General features: G+C 43.0%; 1 long non-coding RNA gene across 1 annotated transcript; it reads left to right on the top strand.

The window, feature by feature from the left end:
- Window positions 1–10,109: 10,109 nt before the first annotated feature.
- LOC148183244 (uncharacterized) lies at window positions 10,110–15,009 on the top strand. The gene is made up of 4 exons (XR_015773720.1): window positions 10,110–10,249; window positions 10,562–10,615; window positions 14,457–14,590; window positions 14,681–15,009. It is a non-coding gene; the product is annotated as an uncharacterized LOC148183244 (long non-coding RNA).
- The last annotated feature ends 3,912 nt before the right edge of the window (window positions 15,010–18,921 follow it).

Below are 18,921 nucleotides of genomic sequence, written 5' to 3'. Positions count from 1 at the left end.
TGACCCCACCTTGTGCCCCAGGAAAAGGGACAGGATGGGTACAAAGGTATTCCCCTGCTTGAGTGAGACCCAAAAATGCATTTCCAGGGGGAGCCAAGGTGACCAGAGCCCCCAGAGTGAAAGTGAGGAACGTGACATGATTTCTGGTAGGGAATATGGTTCTGGCTTTACACAGTTCCTCAGTCACTGGGGAATTTTAGTCTCTTGTAACCCTGATTTTGAATACCTTGGTGTTTGCAGAAAGGCAGGTGCACAGGAAGCTAAGGGGATTCATTACTCCCCACCAAATTTGCAGCTCTTTTGGCACAGGACTGGAATTCTGATTATTTTTAGCCTAATTTTACAATTTTTCTGCTTAATCCTGTCAAAGCATGGAAGTGCTCACACAACCAACCTCCTCCACCACGTGAGGTAGAGGGGAGGTGCTGTCCCATTGAAATGTTTGGACACATTTGATTTTTTTAAATATTTTTGAAGGAAAATATCTGATATTTTTCCAAGCACCCATATTGCAGTTTGAAAATCCTTCTATTTTTAATCTGGTGTCTGACTGTCAAGGATGGACTCAATAATGTTTTCATGACAGCCCATATGCTTCTAATATATTTCCTACAGCTAAAACTTTGGAAATTCCCTGTCAACAGGCCCAGATCCATTGGAGTTTCACTCAACAGCCAAAAGTTTGGAATTTTCTAATCGGTTTTCCCAAAGTTACCTCTGGAAGTTTCTTGGAGCAGAATTAAATGGTTGCTCCATGCTCTCAATATATTGCAGGGAATATTAAAGATCTACCTGCAGTACCTAAGGCTACAAACATAATGTATGCAATTAAACCCTGGATAATAACTTTTTAAACTTGCCTTTAATATCCAAGGAGTTTCAAATTAAAATGGAATTTTAGCCAATATAACCTAATTTAATATATTAAAAAGTTCTGCTGTATATTTTTTTTTTTTTTTACTGTAACAGATGCACATCTCAGCTCTTATTTTATACCAAAGGTGCTGTGATTCTGTGAGAAAGGGTTTTTTAGGAAAACAGATGTTTGCTTTGATTGCTTCATGGGCTGCTGGAGGAATTAGGGGTGATCCAGCAGCTCCAGTTCTTGTATTGGCAATGTGGATGCAGAGGGGTGAACTGTTCTTGGCATTTTCTCTCCTTTGTTACCTGTTTTATCAAAAAAAACAAACCCAGGGATTGCAGAGTCCTTATTCTCCAGCTCTGATGGTGAACTGGGGTCATTCTACATGAGAGATTTGAGGAAAAATAGGAATGTTGTCATTGGAAACACAAATCAAGGAGAGGGAGACTGGAGAGGTGAAGCTCTTTTTTGTGAGATAACTTCCAAGACATGTGGAAGGGGAGCAGGATTTGTGTTTTAAACAGGTTCATTTCCTCGTGGTTCATTGTGGGCTGCGATTCTCGGGGCCGAACTGTGTCTCCTGATCCAGGATATGGGAGCAGGCTCCTGGTTTCCCCTCGTGCCAGCTCTGATGCCAGGGTTTAACAGGGAGAGCAGGTTTTCCCTAAAGGAGAATAATGGGACAGCTAAAATCCACTCATCCACGTGTTCCTTCATCAAGCAGAGCAGATCCTGTTCCGTGCGTGGCAACCTTGGTTAATCTTAGCATGGCAGATGGCATTTCCTTGGGGAGAGAGTTTATAGATCAACTCTACAAACTTCTCACCCTCTTCCATCAGGTCTGTGGGGCCTGGAGGAGAGGAGCTGCTGGATTAGGAGCAGCTGGCACAGGCTGGGTTTGGGGAGGATGGCCGTGATGATGTTCAGGGAGGAAGAGTGCTTTGGGTACTCAGCAGCGCCAGGCTCCGCTCCTCGGGCGCTGTGAAGGATTCTGGAGAATTAGGTGGCACCAGGTTGGATACAAGCACTCCAGCAAAGTTTTACTTCTTCTTTCAGGTGGGATCTCTGCTCAACTACCCACAAATTCATCATTTTCCACCTTCAACCCAACACTTTTGTGTCACCGGGTATAATTTGCTCCTCATTTCTGCAGGCCCAGCTCCACACACAGGGCCCTGAGGGGAAATTGAGCTTTTCAATCAGGCTTTCTGTGAAGTTCTGAGGTAATTCTGTGTGGCACAGTTTGAAAACCCCTCCTTGAGCACATTGGAGCAACAACAGAATAATAAACTGGATAGGAAACATAAACAGTGAGATAGAGTTGGTTGCACAGCAGTTTGGGAGGAAACAAGAGCTCTGCTCCACTCTGTCCTGGGGGAATCTGTGCTTATGTCTTCGAGGGCTCCTGCAAAGCCAGGAATGGGATTTTAAGCTTGAATGGCTAAATGCAAATCAGGGGTAAATGTTCCTCCAGGTGCTTTCTTTCTGCTCCCCTCTATTGTAAAAACAAGGCATCAAAGCTGAAATTGATAGTAAAAGGTTCTAAAATCTTAGAAAATTCGGGGACTTAGAAAGAAAGTTAGGTTTGTCAAGCCCTGGGAAAAGTAGGCCCTGGGAAATGTTAGGCCTTGTGCTTGCTAAAGATCATGTCAAACTGCACCTGTGTAATCAGTGTATGATAAATGATACAATTGTTAGATGTGATTAGATATAATTATTGTTTAAAGAACATGAGGAACAATGTTAGGGGTTTGGGGGGATCACGAGAAATCCATGCTTGGGTAAAATCAATGCATACAATAGAATAATGTAAGTTTAATAATTAATATGTAAGTTATATAACAATAGAGTATAAAACATCTTCAGCTCAAAACAAAGATGGGTTAGATTTGGGTCTGTGTACCCCTGACACCCAGAGCTCTTCAATAAAGTACCTTCATATAATCATTAGTGATTGTGTGTTCCTGAACGCTAACAAAATGACCCCCCAGGCCCCCAGTTTTTAATGTTGCAGGACAACTGGTGCCTGGAGAAGACAGATCTGTATGGCAGCAATAGTGATGATTTTTAATTTGCATTTCAGTACTCAGGTTATTGCATATATAAAACTTCAGTTAGAACTTTAAAAGGTTGTTTGGATGTGATCCAGTGTGTGCTCTAGGAGAGGGAACAGCCCTTGCCCCAAACCTGTTCATGCTGCAGGTGCTGTTTTCCCTCAGGAACCAACAGGAGGCAAATTTTGGTGGCACTGGGATTTTGGGACCAGATGTTGATACCTTGTATGTTTTACAGAAGAAGGAAGTGTTGTTACCCAAAGAAGGAGGAGGAGATTTCCACTTTACAGTTAAATGCAGGATATGCCTTTCCAAGGTGGCCTCAGCAGAGATAAAGTAGATTTTCTCTTCTTTATTCCCCAATGTCATTTGTTACCATGTGGTCTAGTTTTGATATTATAAATACCTCTATCTCCCCTTTCCCTTTGCTGGGATTGGATTCTAATTTGAGATAAGTGGATAGCAGTGAGACTTTCTTCTTCTTAAAGGCTTAGTGAATCCATACGTTGGTATCTCAGCTTTCCAGCACATCCTCCAACATATCTGATGGACAGCAGAGTGTGCAGTGCTATTTTCCAGAAAAACAGGGAGCAGGGAAAAACATCCTCCAGTGGTGGTTGTGACGCTGAGCACTGATATTCACTAAAATAAAGCTGTTTGTAATTGAAATATCTTTATTAAATGGAGGGACATCACAAGGTTTAGGGGTTTTAAAAGCTAAAATATTTTGTTAAAAGGCTTTTTATTTTGTATCCATTCTGCCACCTGTGCCTCAGATTTCACAGATTTTATGCTGCAGCAAAATCAAAACAAAGCTCCATTGTGTATTCCCACATTGTTGCAAACACCACCCTAAATAAATAACACATGGGGTAATTAATACAATTAGGATTTTTCATAAGGCAAAGCAAGACTAAAGCTTGATGCTAAAGAAGAAAAGCTTGATGCTAAAGAAAAAAAAAAAGAAAGAAATGAAGAAATTTTTATTTAGATTAGAACTGCAGAACTGTCAAACTCCCAAAACTCAGGAGAAGAAACTTCTAAAATTTAAGAATATTTAAAAAAAAAAAAAAAAAAGGATGGGGAGATTAAGATGGTAATTTCATTTTTATGTTTGCTTAGCAGGAAGACCTGGAGGGATTTGTATTCTGATTGAAACTCATTTTGCGAGTTGACCATCAGAAGTTCATGGAGCTGTTTTTACCATTATCATCACTACACTTTGACTGTCCTTCAGAACCTCAGGCAGGATTGAGTTGGGATTTCCCCCCTTTTATAAAGAATATGGCATTTTATTTGGCATTTAAAAACCATGTGAAGCAAAGCTGAGATGATGAAAAAATCACGGCCAAATGCAATTTGGACTTAAAATTTACTATTTGTATCTACTGCATCCATTACATTCCTGAGTTCATCTCTTTGAACAGGGAGGGTGTAAAAATATCTTATTTTTGTGCTGAAAGTAATTATTGACTTGAAATTTCAACACAACTATCCAATATACAGTTCATGTTGTGTAATTAGCACTACAAAGAAGCAGAGTGGAGATGTGCTAAGTAAGAGTGAGTTTAAAACACATAATTCATTAAGGAAAAAAACCCATTCCAGACTATTCCATTATGTAACTGGAACTAAAAAAGAGCATATTTCTTATTTTTTTTTTCAGTTTTTATACTGAGCTAGTTAATGAAGAAATTTATTAATTGAACATTACTATGAAAGACAGGAAAGGCTAAAAATACTGTGATTTAGAGCAGTGACACACAGTGTCTATCTTTTAAATATATTTTAAAATTAAATTCTGTTTAATAATGGCATATTCCCCTGTCAGAAGATGTTTGTGTACTCCAAGCCTGTGACACACAATTGGAGGTTGATGTGTCAATATGATTCATTAATAAAAATTATCTTGTCCGTGGGTACAAATTGAGGCTTTTTGCAGGCAACTCTAAACAATCCCCATCTGCCCGAATGGCTGCAAATGTGGCTGTGAACAGAACTTAAACCTTCACCACCCAAATCACAGGCTGGAAAATTCCACATTTTCGCATTTAATGGACTTGTAGCAGATGGGAAACTTTTCCAAGTTGTGCTGTTTAAGACATCCCTGTGGAATGCACTTTTTCTGGATATTTTTTCCTACAGATAAACTGAAAAAATTGGCTTTTGAGAAGCCCAACTCAGCAGCAGTTCTGTTTATCAACATAACAGCAAGCCTGAAAGTGAGCACAATCAGAGTTCTCACAGATGTTTTTCCTGAAGGACAATAATAATGGTAGACTTTGAGCAACTTCCATACCTGGGAGCTTCAAATGTCCTCCCAGAAAATCTCCTCAGCTGTGCCACAAGTACTGCAGCACCTCTGCCAAAAGATAAGTATAAAAAGAAAAGATAGGAACACAAAGCAGGGACTTTTTGAGTGAATTCTGAGGCAAATTCAACATTTGAAGCTTATTCCATCCCCTGTTCAACCAGATCCCTGACATTTGGACTGTGTAGGGGCTGTGCTGATGGAAAACAGAATTATTTTATCTTTTCCCATTCTTTTTTTTTCCAGTGCTTCCCAGATTTCCACCCTCTGCTCTGTTTAATTAAAACCAGGTGAGATTTTTTGAGGGTGAGCGAGGTGAGGGTTTGTTCCATGCCTCCTCTGCAGATCACAGCATCTGGCCTGATCTTTGGAGCAGCATGGTGCTTTTGTTACTTGAAATTATTTTTGCAAATAGTTTTGCTCACCTGGGCATTCAGGGAGAGGATTTCTGGTTGCTTGTTTGTATTTTAGGTGTTCAAACCATCTGACCACAACTTCCCAAAGGATGCTCTTTCTCCAGGCAACCACAACAAAAAACAGCTCACAAAAAGCCCTGAACAAGGTGGGGACGAGGCATTTGGCACCTGGAATAATTCCATTTGCTGGAAAGGAGCAAGCCAGCAATATCCAGGTTCTTTCTAGAATATCCACTGCTGTGGTGATGTCTGAGGCAATCCAGTTCCTAATAAACACCACAAAGCCGAGCAGTTTGGGGCTGCAGTGGCTGCTCTCACCCAGCCCCAGGCTCTTCACTCTTCCAAAAGTGAGGGCTCTGGCACGGGAGTTGTTTTTGCTGGAATTAGACAAATGCAGGTGGCAGGGAGAGTTAATTATGAAACAGTGGGAATGCGAGAGCTCCTAAAAGATTTGAGCATTTTCCAGTGATCCTAATCTGCTTGGGAGCAAGTAGCACCTGTGAGGGAACATTACACAGGAAAATGGGACTTTGGAGATGCACGTAGCCTTGCCCCAGAATTCTTTTTTTTGTGCTGAATTTGAGCATAAAAAGGGGACGGAAACAGCTGGACAAAGACTACAAAATGTGATAGCACGGAGAAAAGCGTAGAAGACTTTATATCTACAGGAAAATTATCTAAAGCACACCCTGGAAGTGACCAAGGCCAGGTTGGACAGGGCTTGGAGCAGCCTGGGACAGTGGGAGGTGTCCCTGCCATGGCAGGGGTGGCACTGGATGGGTTTTAAAGTCCCTTCCAACCCAAACCATTCTGGGATTCACCTCAGCAGCTACAGAATCAGTGCTCCAAGAGCTGCTATGAAATAATTCACATTAAAGCAGTAAAAAATCATTTTCATGTGTGCAACCTTGATAAGCAAGAGCCAAAGGTGATCAGAAAACAGGTGCTGGATTTTGGTACAGGTAACAGAAGGGTGGTTCTACCTCTGGAAATGGAAAACACCTGGAAGTTTGCAAAACTGACAGAAGAAAAAAAACCTCTTGTGCCAGTGCTGTCAATGTCCCGTGGTGTTCAGGGTCACTGGAGTGTCCTCACCTCCAGCTTTTTCACTTCCTAAATTTTGTGCTGTGCAGCACCCAGTGTTTTATGGGCACCAGCTCTGCCCTGGCAGTGGCTGTATGTATTTAAAGTATATTTAGAGTCTGTTTTAGCAGCTGATAGATGGGTGCTAGCAGGACCCTCTGCAGGCTCGGGTTGAAGGCAGTCCCTGAATTAACCTGCATTTCAGTGGCTTTAGGACGTTTTGTTGCAGTCCTGGTTGTTCCATCTGCAGATCTCCAACCTTCCATTCTTGCTGCTGCTTCTGACAAAATCTCCATGAGGATATAAAAATCCTGGGAGAGGATCCAGTGGGATCCTGGATGTTGGACAGGGATGGCCCATGGGGTGTGGGCTGCAGTGGGCTCAGTGTTTCTGTCACCTGCCACTGCAGGGCTGCCCCCGTTTGGGGGAAGGTGCTGTTATTTCTCATAGGATAATTGGCTGGTTTCTGCTTTGCCAGTGCATAGTAATGAGGGGAAAGTTACTTTTTTGGATTATTTTTTGTTCTGGGAAGCAGGTAAAGCATTGCTTCTGCTGCTTCAGTCTGTACATGACAATGTGGCACTTAAATCAGTTTTTGACTTTCAGAAAAGAAGCATCTTGGGATGCAGAAATAGAAACTCAGAATTAGGCCTTTTTAACCCTTTTATAATAGAAAAGCACTTCTCCTTTCAATGCTATTTTTTTTTATTTTTCATTTTTTTTCCCCAAAAATCACCCTCCTTTTGGCACCCATTTCTCATGCTGGAAGGAAGAGTGGTGCCAGTTGGAAGGGAGTGTAAAGACACAGCTAAAAAATGGTTCTGCCTCCTGTTCAAAGGACCCTGATTGTCAAAAATCTTCCCAGCCCAAGAACTCTCCCTGTCTTTAAAAGACTTTTTTGAAAAGATGTTGAAATCCACAGTGTTTTTGCCTTAGACAGCCCTATGTCAAACCCACTGGGGAGATGGAGCAGGCCCTTAGTGGTGTTAATTTTATTTCCAGGACTCAAAATGCATTAAAATCACAAATTCATTAAGGTTTGGAAAAGCTTTCCAAGATTAGTAAGTCCAACCTTCAACCAAACACCACCATTCCCACCCAGAGATTGGGAGCACAGGAACTCCAGTTCGAGTTCTGCCAGCAAATCTGTGGTTACCTCTTCTGAACTTTCATTTTTGAGGTGCAAAAAATAAGGACAGAGGTGACCAGCACTTAAAAACCACTGCCTGTGATCAGCCTTCTCCTACAGGTACCTCACACTGTATTAGGTTTTTTATATATTCACATTTTCCTCAAAACTTGAGTTGACTTTTTGATCAAAATGAGTAATTTGTTTTTCCTGGAAGCTCTTGGAAAGCTCTTGATGACTGCAGTCCTTTGGGAAGCCAAAACCTCCACGCAGCCTCTGCAGAGGCAATTCCAGCACCACTCTGCCCTCACTCATGAGATTTCTTCCAGTTGGATCGTTCTCCCATTTTCACAGTGGAAGAATATCCTTCAGCTGGTTTCCCAAATGTCTTGCAATGGAAAAAGAGAACCTTTTGTTGTTGTTTCTAAAAATCTGAGAGTGGGAAACATCCAAACTGATGTAGTTTTAAATGGGGGTAAAGTAAATTTTGCTCCAGCACTGTTTAATGGTGGCACACTGTGAGGTCAGGACCCCAAAAGGTGACAGATATGAAGTGGGGGACACCCTCCCTGAATCCACAGAGCCAAGTGTGCAGTAATAAATATTAAATGATATTTCTGTCTGGAAGATGATTTGTATTCCACAGCTGCATTTCTTGTATTCGAGACAGAGAAGTGAGTTTGTATCCCATGGAGATGTTTTATTTATGCTTTCTTATTTCCAAACTTGATAAACACAGACACCAAACTCAGAAACACAGAACTCCTCTTACTTAATCCAGGTTTTAATGTCATTTTGCTAGAATTTAATAGTTTAAGATGAAAATAGAAAAAAATCCCTCACTTGAACTGGTCATGGTTTGGGACTGGAAATCTGTTGTTTTTTTTTTACCATCCACTAAAGACCAGACAACTGGAAAAGCCAGGAGAATTTTAAAAATTCCATATTGTGGAGATATAGGGAAAACCTTCATTAGAAATGAGTCTCCTCACAGATTTTGAGTTCATTACAACCCAACTAAAAATCTCAGTGGGCTTAAGCCTGTTTTACCATATTGCAATTAAGAGCAAAACACATGAAAACAACTGGGGCTGCCATCCATCACTGGTATGTGCTCGATTTAAAGGACATTTCTGTCTATAATATGTTCACATGGACATGATGTTCATCCCTGCTTTTCAGAGAAATCCTGGGGGTTATTCCCAGTCCAGCCTAACCACAACATCTTGCCTGATCTTTGGAGCATTGTGGTGCTCAAGTTACTCCCAGTGTTTTTGTAATTAATTTTGCACACCTGGGTGTTTGGGGAGGGGATTTCTGTTTGCTTGTTTGTGTTTGAGGTGTTTAAACCATCTGTAGGCAACAACAGGACAGGGACAGCACTGGTCCCAGTTTAACCTGTTTCACTGGTTCTGTACAATGGGAGAAGTGTTCAAGGTTGGACCTGGAACGGTGGGAGGTGTTCCTGTCCCTGGCAGGGGGTTGGAATTAGGTGATCTTTAAGGTTCCTTCTAGCCAAAGCATTCTGTAATTCTGAGATATAGAGAGTGTTTAGGGGATTTCTTGCTGCTGTAAAGCTGTTCCTGGTGTTTGGGGGTAATGTCAAATAACATCACTGGAACAGAGGCTGGGAGCTCAGGGAAGGAATGCTAGCAGAGGCTGGAGCAGGAAATCCTCCTGGTGCTTCTTTTTATTATTTTTTTACTTTTTAAGACCTCAGATTTGGAGAGCTGGCACCCATCAGCTGCTGGAGACCCACAGAACCTCCTCTTCCACATTGCAATTCCCCTGCAGAGTGCACCAAGCATGGCCCTTGTGCCTCCAGGTTCCATGGGCCAGCTCAGACAGTTCCCTTGGCTGCAAGGAGAAGTCACGGCTGGGACTCAGCTGGCCTCTGATTGCCTGCAGGTGGTTTGTTTTCCAAAATATCCTTGGAATTGGAGCCTGCCTGACACATCTGCCTGATGCTTCCCCATAACAACTTTCCAGTTCCAGGGATGCTCTTTGGATTCGCAGTCCAAGGTGAGGATGTGGACAAGTTGTTGGGAGGCTGGCCCGGCACAGAATGGAGATTACTTGGAAAATGTTGAAGCATTGGTCATCTGGAATCCCTTCCATTCCTGCCAGGGAAAGGCAGAACAGAGAGCTCCAATTAGCTGCTGCTCATTTGCGACCATGTCAGTTAATTAGCTGAAGACCGACCAGATGGGGAAGGATTTCTCACAGAGCTTTCAGAGGCACTTCTTGTTGTCCAGTTTTGAGCACTTGGGATTTTAATTTTTTTCCATTTTTCCAGGAGGCTGAACACAGGAAGGGAAATTGGACTCCCAGTCCTTTGTGAGAAGGGTTGGGTTCTCCCCCAGCCTCAGTTTGCAGAACACTGATGGAACCCAGGTGATTTTGTGTTAGCAAAGATGCAGCTCTGCTCTCTGTCACCATGGATGGGAACCGGGAATGGATGGGAATGGAGTCAGGCCATGGATGGGAAATGGGAATGAAGTCAGGCTGTCAGATGAGCCTCTGCCCACTGCCCTGGTGATCCCAGAGCCAGAGAGGACAGACACAAGCAGACAAATCCTTTCTCCCCAGCTGACCGGGGTCCATTGTGCATTCCATGGCACCTCTGGTGATCTGATCAGCAGCACTGGGGAGGGATTTGGGGATTGCAGAAGGAGTTGGAAATCTGTATCCTCTTTCCTATTCCAGCACAGCTACGAGGAACTTGGAGAAAGGGTTGTCTTGGACTGTGGATGCCCCCAGGTGAGTCCATGTTCTAAACTATGATGATACATGAATCAAATGTCACATTTGGCAGTGTCACCCATTCTGATAGGAGCACCTGTCTCCAAGAGCACTGACCAGGCCTTGGCCCCATGGCAGAGACTCATCTCCACCTTCCTTCCCCCATATTTTCATTTTTAGAGAGCTGTTTTCCACAGTCTGTGCCCTGCTTCCCCAGACTCTTGTTTGTGCCTCTCTCATTGCAGGCTCCTCCACGATTCCTCGCTTCCTTTGACATTTCTTTTATTGCTCTCCCTTGCACCAGCTCACATTAACACATGTTAGAACAGCAGCATCTTTTTGTAGCACTGGTTTTAATTAGTCTGCACCTTCCCCAGGGATGGCTGTTTGCTCCAAAGCTTTCTGCAGGTGCTGTTCTGTGCTCTGCGGCTGCATTACCTGTAGGTGATACAATACAGGAGGCGGTTGTGTTTCAGGTGACTCCAAAAGTCCTCCCCAGCATGCAGAATTCTCTGATCTTGGCTGATGAAAAATCACTGGCAATGTGGAAGAGTGTTTTTAATGATGAGGGAGGGGAAAGATGAAGGTGGGCACTTTCAAAGCTGCTTCTGTGGGTTTGGTGTTCAGAGCCCACTTGTTTGAAAGGGAACCACTGTCTGAGTGCCATCCATCTCTTTCAAGGATTCTTTGTTTCAAAATGTGTTAAGAGCAGGACTGGAGGAGCAGTTTATAGGCTCAATAAAGCAGGTGCTGATACAGTGCAAATAGGCTGTTTTATCCACGTTTTGCTGTGCTTACAATGACTAATCCCAAGAGTAACTGCAATGAAGTTGTATTAGTTGTGCTAGGAGGGCCTGCACTTCTCTCTCTGAATCTGCCACGCCACATTTTCCCATTATCATACCCTGCACAGAGCCTTTGATAACTTCACAGCTCCCTGTGTTTCGCTGGTAGGCTCCATAAACCCTGACTAATTATTTTTACATCCTACATCTCCTCATTACTACGTTTGCTTGACTCTCTGTGCCGTGCTGCTCACAGCGAGTTTTGTGAAACACATCAGATCATCAGGAGTTCTGCTTCCCCAAGCCGTGGAAAATCCAAAACCTGGCAATTCTTTCTCAGTTTGCTTTCTAACACCTGGGATCTGGACTTTGCTTTTGTGAGCTGCATCTTGTCCCATTTTACTCTTCTGTTTGTATGGAGCTGATAATCAGGTGTACTCTGAGTGTTTATTATAACTTAGCATTTACCCCAGTTCTGTGCAGAATCACAGAAGAGTTTGGGGCTGGAAGAGACCTTAAAGCCCATCCAGTGCCATGTCAGGGACACTTTCCACTGTCCCAGAGTGCTCCAAGCCCCATCCAGCCTGGCCTTGGGCACTGCCAGGGATCCAGGGGCAGCCACAGCCCTGTGCCAGGGCCTCCCCACCCTTACAGGGAAGAGTTCCTTCCTAATTTTCAATCTAAACATGATGATGAATATTTCCTTATGTCAGATTCCAGTTGATTTTGAGAGGATTTTCCAGTAGATTAGATGAGGTTATCCCTGCTCAGGGCGTGGCACTGCCTCCATCCTGATCCTCCCTGGTTTTTACTTCGCTGGGACATTGCAGCCACATCCCTGCACTGCCCTAACTCCAGGTGACATCTTTGGAGCATCATCCTGCTGGTTTAATGAGGATATTTTACAGATCTGTGGTCTGCAGCAAGCAGGAAAAAAAAAAATACACATAAGTCCACAACTATTATGTACTAGATGTTTTAATTTAAATTTTTATTTATTATATTTTAGTCCATTTGAAATGTTGAGTATATCTCTGGGTTTAATGCAGGAAGGATTTTTTTAAATCTACATATTAAAAGGAAAAGGAGTATGGTTGCTCTAACATTTTAAGTGCATTTATACCAAGTATAAACTAGAATCCTGGATTTTATTTTTTAATGAAACTTAATTCAGCCTAGTTAGGAAACCAATAACCATATTTCCTAATTCAGTTTATTAAAGTAATAAACACAGCTGTTCCAGGAAATGAAAACATTTCAGGGGATGAAATACAGAGTTCTCTGAAGAAGATACTCAAGTGTGGGTACCAGGCATTCCACAACAATTTTGGTACTAATCAGAGTTCTCTGTTTCTAAAGATGCTGGGTATCACCTGGTCTCACTGAGGCTGTGGATGTTAGAGATTCTCAGCATTCTGAGAACTCCTCTGGCTTATTTGGATGGGTAAGGTGGATTTAGATGTCTGATTTTAAGCAATGAGACATTCAGGTGCTTGTCTTGGGCCCTGACTTTCAAAGACAGCATCAGTTGCATTAAGCCTGACAAGACAGAGCTGGAATTATGTTTAATAATGGACTAAACCCTTCCCAGGCTACAGAGCAGGAATACCAAACACAAGAGATTTGGTAGGAGAGGCCATCAGTCACTGCAGCAGTGTTTGTTCTTCATCCTCATCACTGGATTCCTGGAGATGGAAGAAAGAGCAAAGTGGAAAACACAAAAATTGGTCTTTTGCCATCAAATTGCAGTAGGAATGTGTGGGTTCTTTCTCAGCTCATGGACTTGAAATCCCAGAATGGTTTGGGTTGGAAGGACCTTAAAAACCATCCAGTTCCTGCCATGGCAGGGGCACCTCCCACTGTCCCAGGCTGCTCCAAGCCCCAGTGTCCAGCCTGGCCTTGGACTCCCCCAGGGATTCAGGGGCAGCCCCAGCTGCTCTGGGCAGGTCCTGTTGCAGATTTTGTTTCTCTGTCTCTCAAGTCAAGTCAAAAATGATGTTTTAGTCAGTCTGGGATCTTAGAGCTCAAAAGGAAAGGGGGGGAAGAGTGCTGGGCTAAGGATGAGATGAAAATGTTTGTTTAGGAACACAGGCAGCTTTAACCTGCCTGCTTATAAATCAACACACTGATAATGGAGATACATCATGCAGCTATGGAGATATCAAGACAGCATTTATGGATCCTTATTGATTTTTGAGCATTGATCCCAAATCAGCCAATTCTTGATATTTCCTTCCTTCTTTTCCTCTTCCTGTCATTCCAGAAATTCATTCATCCTAGACGGTGAAGCTGCAGTTTCTTCTTTACCAGGCACTTAACAGTTATTAAAAAATACAAAATTGCAATGGAAAGTGAGCTATGGAGAGGGGGATTCCATGGTAATTGAAGAAGTTTGTGTTTGGCAGAGGTCACTTTAATTTGCCTTTTAATATTTTGAGGGAACTGCAGCTCAGAGAGAGGCGAGGTTTCCCATGGAAGCCGCGTTGGTGGCTCCGGAGCCTTCCCGGTGCTGCCGTTCCAGGTGGCTGATCCTTCACTTCTTATCTCAGGGACTGGGCTGGGCTTGCCAAACTCTCATTCCCCAGGACCTACAGGAGCTGTGGTTAATTAATCTTCTCTTTTTCCTGAGGTAATTACTCTGATCTGTAATTAAGGATTTTTTTGGAATTTTTTTCTTTCCCAAAGAGGCACCATCTGACTCTGGGGTCCCCAGCAAGGGAAGAACAAGGGGCATGGCTTCCATGTGACACAGGGCAGGTCTGCCTGGCATGTGGGATAGAAATTCCTCCACATGATGGTGGGGAGGCCCTGAGGCTGTGCAGAGCAGCTGGGGCTGCCCCTGGATCCCTGGCAGTGCCCAGGGCCAGGTTGGACAGGGCTGGGAACAGCCTGGGATGGTGGGAGGTGTCTCTGCCATGGCAGGGGGTGGAACGAGATGATTTTTTAGATCCCTTCCAACCCAAACCATTCTGGGATTCTCTGGAGTGCTGAGCTCCCTATTCTTTTTCTCACTCATAAACCTCTGTTGTTGCCTCTTATGGATCTCTAATGATATTGATTTCCTTTAAAAACAGAGAAGAAGAAAAGGGTAATGAGGAGCTCTTGCCACGAGGCAGCCAAATCTGTCCTGGCAATGCAGGGTAGCACAAGAATTTCCAGCTGCACCGAGCAGAAGTATTCAGCAGAGCTATGGGAATAGGAAACAAGGGTACTTCCAGTTATTTCCAGAGTCCTGTTACCAGCCAGTGTGTTTTTATGGCAGTGTTTAGGAATTCAGCTACTCTCTCTCCCCCTCCAGGCAGAGCAGATCACTTGAGTGTGCTGGAGAGGAGCACTCAGAGGGAAATGGGAGCAGAGGCAGTCAGGAGGAGGAGGCACTTGGAGAAAAGCTTTGGAGAGAGCTCCCAGGAAAAAATTATCCCTTATCAGCAGCTGCTGGATGCCACAGCCCTGCTGCCAGGCCTGCAGCACCTGCTCTGCACAGGGCTGTGCTCGGCAGCGTCGCTCCTGTCCCTGCAGCTCCTGCAGCAATTCCCAGCGCAGGTAGGGATGCTCTGCTCCCTGGAGCAGCACTGGGATTGCATTAGGAATTTCATCTGGATCTGTTTTTTCCTAACCTGAGCTGTCTGTGAGCTGAGCTTTGGCTTTTAACCCCAGAACTTTGTAAAGCCCCACACTGAGGTCACTCCTTGTCTGTGTTCCGGCGTTTCCGGCAGTTTATGTTCTAACAAACAGCATTAATGTGCTGTAATACGTTGGAATAAAAGTGCTTCATTTCCTACTGGAATTTCATGCTGCTTGTGGATTTATGAATTGGATTTCCAAGGGATAGTGCTAAGCTCAGAGCCATTTTCAAAGGGGCAGGCAGAAAGTCATTAACAACACTTTGATAATAAATTCTTCCTGTTCTGCATCAGTGAGATTTGTGATCCCCTTTACATATATTTTATTATGATTATTCATTGGTTATCTTTTTGGCACTATTAAAGTAATCTGGAAAAGTATATTGCATATTATGAGCACTACTTTTATTATAGCAGGCTCCTAAGTAGGAACACAGGAACACTGAAAGGGAAATAGAAGAGGGAAAAGATCTCCTGGGTTGGCATATCCTGTCTGCTGCTGGCACATCACATCACATAATTCCTGTCATAAATACAACTCATCTAAAACTCTACATTTTGTTCAGTTTGAAAAGAAAGTGTTGTCCTAGTGTGTCTAAAGAAGATTAAACAAGTCAATCATAAATATAAATATTGTGAGTTATAAAAGAGAACAAGATTTTAGCCCCGTGGTTGCTTTATTTTGGGATTTGGGAGGAAGAGTTGGTTTTATGCTGTTTGGGGTTATTTCTTTCTCTGGAAGGGTTTTGTTGAAGAAGCTGCAATAAACTGGATGGTTTTCTCTTGCACAGCATCACACACAGCCAGGCTGACCCTGGGGCAGTCAGGCTCCTGCACCCTGAGCTGCTCCCGAGCCCAGCTCCGTCCCATGAAAAATGGAGTTTCTTAGGGAAGAATTCTTCCCTGTGACTGCCTCTGGGTCCCTGGAAGTGTCCAAGGCCAGGCTGGACAGGGTTTGGAACAGCCTGGGGTAGTGGAAGGTGTCCCTGCCCATGGCAGGGAGTTGGAATCAGATGGGATTTAAGGTCCCTTCCAACCCAAACCATTTTGGAATTCTATTATTCTATTTCTTTCCTATTTTCTGAGATGATTTTCTTAATCCAGAAGCACAAATGATGTTGCTTATTACCAAACAGGCATTTTTTGCCACGACATATTAGAGATGTTAATAACATTAATTTTCATTTTACTTTGGTGTGCCCTAACACCTTGTTTTCATTTAAAGACATAACTTCTTTTTTTCATTCTGTAAACAAAACTCAGGTGCTGCCCTCTGAGCAGCATCCCATCATGAAACTGAAATACTTCTGCACAAGTCTGAATGGCACCAGGAAGGCTGAATTCATTGTATCACCACACAATGCATGGCACCATCTTGTAGCTTTTCACAAACCTGATAAATCCTTCACAAACCAGCCCAAAATAGAAGCAGAGAGAGAATTCTCTGAAGTTGTCAGCAAGATTTCGTGAATGAATCTAATACGTCTCTCCTCCAGGAAAAGGTTTTTGCAGCAAAGGTTTCTGCAGCAAATTCCAACTTTCCACTGCATATTAAAACCAGCTTGTAAATAAATATATTTATATCTATACACACTCATACATTTACATGTAATTGTTGAGTAATCCACTTTTTGTCTTTGTTAGTGTAGCTTGCACTTAAAAAGCCAAGTCTGGATGATCCTAATCCGAACACAGAAATTCAGGAGGTGAAGAGTTACTGAAAATATCAGTTGAATTAATATTTTTCATGTAACATTAACTCCAGCTGTTGGTTAGCATTTTAAAAATAAGTTTCTGAGCAGCCAAATGCTCAGACACACAGATAAGCACATGAATAATTCTGGTGGTTGCAATAAGGAAACTAATGAAGGATGCCCAAATCCAGAATGTAACAAGCTGGAGCAGGAGTGATCATGACTAAATTAGCATTGCTTGATGGGGTTACAAATAACTGAGTGGTCACCCTCCACAAAATGTGAAGGGAAACAGAATTCCAAGAGATTAGCCCAAAATGAGGGATTTTTTTCCAGGTTGCTCCTAAAAGCAAGATTTGGTACATCTGAGCTCTTAGGTGCACTCAAGGCCTTGAGCAGCTGAAAAAAACCAAACCCAAATTAACCAACACTGAAGTTGGAGCTCCACAGAAATTAGAGGGAAGTCAAATTTCTGTCTTTTCCATGATGTTGGGGTGCTCCATGCTGGAATTACCTTTCCTGGCAGGTGAAATATTCCACCAGACCAAGAGTTTCACCCCAGGTGGGTCCAGTACAGGAGCCACGTTCACCTCAAGGCTCGGTTCTGCACAAGGATTGTTCTTCCAACTCTTCCCTGTGTGCTGGCAAAATTCCAAGTCAAAAAGTCATGGAATGTGTACAGAATGTTTAGGGACTTTGTACTCCCTGGTTCCAGAGTTTTTTTCAGGATCGAAGCAGCTGCTGATTGCTCAGAGCAAAGGCAGCATTGTTCTTGATTTGTCACTTCCCATCTTGGAAGCACTTTCAGCCTCCAAACCTAAAGGAACTCAGCTAAATCAAATTAATGGTGGACTTTTAATACATTTAAATGAAATGAAAGACAATTCTCTTTAGTGCAAAGACGAATCAAACAACTTTCTCTTCATAGCATTAGGAACAATACTTTAAGTTCCTTTTCTGTCAGCTGCCTTTTAATTAGCAACACTTCAGCACAGTTCTGACATGTCAAACCCACCTGGGATTGTTCTTCATCTCACAAAATGGGTGCTGCATTTTTCCTGCTCCAGCTGGAACTTTTAACTGCTGTAATCACTTGATGAGTAACCTCGATATTGGGAGTGACAGAGGCCTTTAATGGTTTAATAACTCAGAGGAGCCCTGGCTTTTGAGTGAAGTTCAGAAATGTGCTTTAGAGTTAGAGAAGTTCTCTCCAGATGAATACAGGCCATAGCCTTGAAGGATGAGGAAAAGCAGCTTAAACAGGGAGACTCTCTGGAGAAATAAAATTTGGCTTGGGATTGTTTATGTTAGCACAGCCCCAGATGCATTGCTGCTCACAACAGATCTATTCCAACCTGATACTGAATTATTTTGGCTTTTCATGATATCAGAGGAGACAAGGGAGAACTTCTACCATCAGAAAAACTGAATTTCTATCCCCATGTGTGAGCATCTGTGTTTGTGTACTCAAAACTCTGAATAAGGATGAAAGGGCATTTTCTGAGTCTGCATTCCTAGGCATTATATATTATTTAATTTATAAATTATGCAGCCTCTGGGTATTTTGGGGATGTTGCTGCTGCTGATCCCGTGGCACAGGGAGAACGTCCATGACACAGGCACCTTGGCTTGGGAGGGACCTTAAAATTCATCTCATTCCACCCCTGCCATGGCAGGGACACTTTCCCCATTCCCAGGGTGCTCCAAGCCCCATCCAACAATCCCCTTGGACATTCCAGGGATCCAGGGGCAGCCACAGCTTCTCTGGGAATTCCAGCCCCTCACCACCCTCACAGGGAAGGGTTTTTCTCAATATCCCATCCAAACCTACTCTTTCAATTGACAGCAGTCTGGGCTGGTTTTCATTGCTCTTGTGCTGATCTTCTCTCCATGTTTAAGTTCTTTTTAAATCTCATCTTTCCAGGCTACTTCTGGCATCCAGACAATTGATGATGATGGTGTTTAAATAATAAATGCAATTTCTCAGTTCAAATAAAACCCTTCACCTCTATTTTTCCATGTTACTGTTCTTTTTTCTTGTAAATCTCATCTCCTTACTCAGCCTAATGATCTTGATAATTTTGTCAACAAATGGAATGGTCAAACAGCCTCTCTCCATCATGTGCTTCTGCTCTGGGGAGGGTTGTGCTTTGTGGGGTTTGCTGGTTCCATTTGCTTCAGTGTCAGCACTACCACTGTTCTGCTTGCTCCTTATTTTTTAA

The sequence above is a fragment of the Pseudopodoces humilis genome, chromosome 13, assembly GCF_049639895.1.
Source record: "Pseudopodoces humilis isolate 2021_Gansu_Grassland_sample_001 chromosome 13, ASM4963989v1, whole genome shotgun sequence".
Classification (NCBI taxonomy): Eukaryota; Metazoa; Chordata; class Aves; order Passeriformes; family Paridae; genus Pseudopodoces; species Pseudopodoces humilis.
The sequence above is the reverse complement of the archived record's forward strand: the minus strand, read 5'-3'. Positions and strand labels throughout refer to the sequence as shown.